Here is a 6,000-nt window from a genome sequence, read left to right as displayed (position 1 = left end):
CCGCCGTCCACCCGCCGGCGCTACCCTCTCCACATGGCGCCGCCGACAGCCCCCAAAAAGATGGCGAAGAAAGCGGCCAAGAAGCCGCCGGGCAATGGGACGACATGTCCCTGCTGAGAACGTCGACAGAGGGAATGTCTCCCCGGACGCGAGCGGCGCACAACTTCTTCAAAGGCCAGATCCTCGATGACATCGAAGCCAAAATGGCGGCGGCGGACGCGGCGGCCCTGGCAGCGGCATCAGCGGCAGCGGCAGCGCAGCAAGAGCAGGCTGACGCGTCTTCTACTGCTACACCTGCGTCGGCCTCTGCGTCGGCGACGGAGCAGACGCACCATGCACAGCAACAGGTAGATCGCGACGAGGTCATCGTGCTCGACGGGCCTGCGTCGACTCAGGATACGACGCCGTCGCCCAACCCCTTCCCCTTCTTCTAATTTGCATGCACCACCGATCTATAATATGATCGCGCGCCCAGTACTTTGATCAATCGCCGCTACTCTGATCGCGACGAATCGGCGGGAACGATCTCTTTTGAATGCATCTATTTGAATTTCTGATTGGGGGCGGCGTTTGGGGGACGCGGCTGGGGAGCGACGTCCTCCAAAGGCGGCACGAACAAAACACGTCCCCAAACGCTCGATCCGGCGCGGTTTGGGGGACGGTTTGGGGGACGCGACTGGAGATGCTCTAAAGAGACTTTCCAGTTTCCACATAGTAAAAACTTACTATTGCCTGCTGTAGCTAAAATTTCTGCAAGTAGTCGCATCTTCATGTCTACGTTTTGTTGTAATATAGAAAAAACACCGCAAATCCAACAGATTTACCATCTGAATCAGGAGATAGCTTTCAACAGATTTGGTGAGTGCGGAAGACCACTCATTAATAACTACTAGTGGAAGTTTCTTGTAGAATTCTGAGACCGAGCTAGGTCACATGTCATTTTCTACAGCCACTTCTCCATGACTAATCCCGAAAGGTAAATTTAAAAATTAAGCTGTCATAATTTGTCTCCCCGGTGCACGTCTACTCGGGATAAAGGAGACATTTCGGTCTAGCTGATCCATCTGTAGTGTACGTACTCATCTTAACATAATCAGTAACAAGTAGTAGGAGTAGTAACGATGTGTGCTTCCTTTAGCTTGATTACCTAGTGGACTAAACTATGATCTGAAGATGCAGGCGGCTTGCCTGATATTGTACAATTGATTCTGCCTTGGTTTCACCTCAAGCGCCTACCGGCCGGCAAACCAGACGGCTCCCTGGTTTAAAGTTTCGCAGCAAATATGAGAGTGCATTTTGTAGGGCGGTCGTTTTTCAAAACGTCGTGCATTTCAGATTTTCAATTGTCTGTGAGAATTGCAGTGAGTTGCTCATGAAACTGGCTACGAATATAGAAGATTTTTGCTTTTTAAAAAGCGAATATGTACATGTATATGATTTACAGTTTTGATTTACCTTCACTCCGTTGTCTAAAGCACTACACATAGACAACTATTTTCAATAAAGCACCTGGATAGGTTGGAATAAAGGACACCATATCCACATACCTTGGTTGAAGACGACGGCAATGTTTTGTTTAGCGAGGCAGGAAGGGAGCAGGAAGCTTCGTGCCGACAAACATAACCTTATATTCTTGCAAAGATAGTTTAAATATGTTATATGTCATCGTAAAGATGGTGTAGACATTGGTCACATCGACAGTAGTTCTAACCCATTCAGATATCCAAGGCTAGAGAGACAAACTGTTGGGATCAAGGTGGATAAATAATATCTTCATTAGTTACTACATGCACTAATATTTGGGAGTAGAAATCTCATGTATTGAAGAAGAGAAAGAAAAAAGGAGGCACATTAGGAGAAGAAGCCCATGCATCGTGGGAGTGAGACAAAAGAGAGAAAAATCATTAATTACTCAGACAAATTAAGAAAATAGAAGAGTCAAAGCCTTTCATCTTTGAACTATCTGAAAATGGGGATGGGACTAGGAAGCCCAAGAAGTACTGTACTCGCTAATGTGCTAGGAAAACTTTGGCTAGATACCTTGAGTTGTTTTTTTTTTCCGAAAAGCTTGTTGCCTTGCTATCTAACTAAACGGATCAACGAGACCGTTCAAATCTTGGCTTCGTCATTTTTTATTTGCCACATCAAGTACTACTAACGGATAAAAAGTAGCATTTCATATGTATATATGCCAAACTATGCTTTGATTTTTTAAGAAATGCATGGCATGATCGGTGATAATTAACGGATAAGTTTAGGAATAAACAAAAAGAGACTTAAGAGCAGCTCTAGCACACACACCTAGAGTCTCTCACCCTGCCAATATAGATCATAGATACACTTTGGTGGATTCACTTTATGACTAACCATCTAGTGATATTTTAAATGATCCTCTGAAATACACCTCCAACCCTCTACAATTGTAGTTATTGGCCCCACATTATACCTGGCCATGGGAAGTCCGGCCCGGTTGGCCTGGCCCGGCCCGGTCGGCCCGGCCTGGCCAGAAATTCCCTGGCTTGGGCCAGCCCAAGCATGCCTCGGGCCTGGGCCGAAAATTTAGGCCCGATGGTTGCGCTGGGCCGGGCCTAGGCTTGATAAATATGCCAAATAAGGAAGAGGTCCGGCCCGAGGCCTGAAGCCCGATGGGTATTTGTTGTGATGGGCCAGGCTTGAGCCAAAATTCTAGGCCCGAAGGTCGGGCCGGGCTGGGCATGGGCCTGGGTTTTTTGCGTCGGCCTTTGTTGGCCCCGCTCCGAAGCCCGGCCCGGCCCAAACTATGCCCAGGTATACCTCACATACATTTTAGAGTTGCACATCCGCAACTTTAGGGATGATTCGATACCATACTGACTGCCTCCTAACAGATCCCCGCCTCCATGCCAACTTCCTTTACACTTCCCCGTCCTCCTCCTGTACCCGAAGTGCCCCTGGAGAGGCACTACCAAGATGCTCCATGATACTCGACGCCAACCCCGTCTCTCCGACATTGATACCAAGAGCACTAAGGTTGTTCACGAGCCTCTCTTGCCCTACCCGTCCCATCAGCAAGCTTCTAGCCGTGCCCCCTCTGGTTTCCTCCGCCTTCCTTGACCACCCTCTCACTCCCCTTGTGAGAAACACACATATTTAAAATGAGCAACGGGTGAAAGTGCATGATGGTGGTGGAGGTTGTGGCCGAGGCTAGGCGGTGGTTGCAACGGTTAGACGGACGGCCGGGTGCATAATGAAAATGGGGTGGAGGGAGAAATAAAGATTTATCAACCAACAAGTGGGTCCACATGGAACCGGACTAAGTTGTGTCATTCACCGAACTATTATCCTCCTCTCCTCCCACGCACGTACATGTGACTAGGGTTGGTCGCCTCTGGTCGGCGTCCCCACCATGCCGCATCGCATCTGTGGCTTAGGCGGGGTGGATCTAGGCCCCTAAGGGCGGGAGGGCTCCGTTTTTCCTGTTTTTAGGGTTTTTTTGGTGGGGCGACGCTCAAGTGGTGGTGGTGGTGTGTCTTCCAATAAGGTCTCCCCGACTTCAGCCCCATTTCAACGATGACATCGAGAAGCTTGAGGGGGTGGGGGTGTGGTCTTCAAGGGCTTCTTCTGGCTGTGAGGATCTTCGGATCGTCAACGTGTTTCACTGGCAGTTCACCCTTCTTTGTCGTCTCCGGGACAGATGTCGTCTTATTGACCCTTGGCGACTTCCGTCCGCAACCAACAACATCAGGCCAGCCCGGGAAGGTGCAGCATCGGCGCGCGCCATCGACACGGTCTGGAGGTTGAAGATGAAGAGCTTCTCAAGGATCTCGTTGTAGTTTTCGTTTTTCTGGAGGTGCTTTGCATTGTTCGTTGTTTCTTTTAATGTCAGGTCCTATTCGAAAAAAAACCGAGTGGAACCACGTGGAAGAAAAAAAAGGAGAATGTAGTTTCTTTTTTGACAGAAGCATCTCTTTATTGATTAAAACACATCAATACACAAAGTTTCCCGCATACAATCCGGAACATAGTGGAAAACCTCACTAGAGGGTTCATTAAAACAAGACTTAGCTAAGATGTGTGTTGCTTCATTCAGGGTACTCTTCACATGTATAAAGGACAACGATGTGGAGGAGTTGGACATGGCCTGTAAGAGATCTATCCATCGAAGAAGAGTTGAGGCGCCGAACAAAGGACAGACAATCTAAAGCGAAAATAACCCGATCAAAACCCTCCTCTTGAGCAAGCAACACTGCTCCTTGGAGAGCCAAAGCTTCAGCTTCTTCAGTAGAATGTGGTTTAGAGAATCTTGTACGAGAAAACATTTGTTGACCTCTTAAATTCTGTAAAAGACACTTTAATACCTTCACATAGTCCCGCGTTTTTGTTTGTTTGCTAGAGTTGCCAGGATAGCACGATGGCACATTGTTTGGCGGTTTGGCCAGCTAGTGTCTGAAAGCTACTTTGCATGAATATGATAAAAGATGTACTGCTTCAGCGTGAGTTATATATTCAGTTTGCCAAAGCTAGGTTCGTGGCCTTTTCGATTAATAACCTAGGCTCATGGGTCTAGATAAGGTTAAGAGCATCTCCAGTCGCGTCCCTCAAAGCGTCCCCTAAAGGGATTTGGGGCGCGCCGGGCAGAAAAATCGTTCCAGCCGCGTCCCCCAAAGCCTCTTTTTGTCCGGCGCGCCCCGATACGGTGTCCGGCGTCCCGAGCCCGTCCCCGTCCCACAGGGGACGCACCGGGAACGCCGGACACAACGAAAAGCGAGGCGGGCTCCCACATGTCGGCGACTATTTGCATAAACCGTTGGTTCGCGCCTCTTTTCTCGTCGCTCCTTCCTTCCCGCGCCTCCCACCCCACCGCTGCCGCTGGATTTCTCGGCCGTTTGGGCGCCTGATCTCTGCTGAGAGTCGGTACCGTTGTCGCGGCTGGGGCTCCCGCCGGTCGTGGCGCCGCCGTCGCGTCGCCAGCGCGTCCCAGAACGCGCCGTCAAATCCGGCCCACCTCCGCGCACAGAAGGTGCTCGACGACTTGCCAGGTAGGCGCGATTGGCCGCTGTTTGTTCCGTCGTCTGCCTCGGCGCAATTTTAACCATTGATTTTGCTTTAGCCATGGACATCGACGATGAGATGCTTGCCCTGCTGCTGGAGGACGAGCAAGCCTTCGACGACGACGTGCGGGAGCATTTGCTGATCATCGCGTCCCTCCAGGACATGCTTGACGCTGAGGCGGAGAAGAGGAAGAGGCCGCGCCGCGGAGGATCAAGGCCGGGAAGAAGGAAGTCGAAGCCCCGGCAGAGGATGGAGGGGCATGCCATGCTGCACAACGACTACTTCGCCGACGACGCAACACATGCCGACAATTTTCGGCGCCGGTACAGGATGAGCAAGGGGCTGTTCATGAATATCCTCCACGGCGTTCGAGAGTTCGATCCCTACTTCAAGCTCAAGCTCGACGCTGTAGGCGTCCTCGGGTTCTCGTCGATTCAGAAGTGCACCGCCGCCATGAGGATGCTTGCATACGGAGCACCTGCCGATACACAGGACGACTACCTTCGCATGAGTGAGTCTACTGCCATTGAGTGCATGTACAAGTTTTGCCGAGCTGTGGTGGAAAAGTTTGGCAAATACTACTTGAGAGGGCCAACTGAGGAAGAGACTGCAAGGATCATGGCACAAAATGCTGCCAGAGGATTTCCTGGAATGCTTGGAAGCATCGATTGCATGCACTGGGCATGGAAGAACTGCCCGTTTGCTTGGCAAGGTATATACAAAGGCCGTCATGGATATTGCAGTGTGGTGCTTGAAGCTGTGGCAGATTATGACCTGTGGATTTGGCATTCTTTCTTTGGCATGGCAGGATCACACAATGACATCAACGTGTTGCAGCGGTCTCCGGTGTTCAGCAGACTAGTGGAAGGGCATGCTCCACCATGCAACTATGAGATCAATGGCCACCAATATACCAAAGGCTATTATCTAGCCGATGGTATATATCCAAAATGGGCCACTTTTGTCAAA

This window comes from Lolium perenne, chromosome 2 (genome assembly GCF_019359855.2).
Source record: "Lolium perenne isolate Kyuss_39 chromosome 2, Kyuss_2.0, whole genome shotgun sequence".
NCBI lineage: Eukaryota > Viridiplantae > Streptophyta > Magnoliopsida > Poales > Poaceae > Lolium > Lolium perenne.
This window is presented reverse-complemented; position numbering follows the sequence as displayed.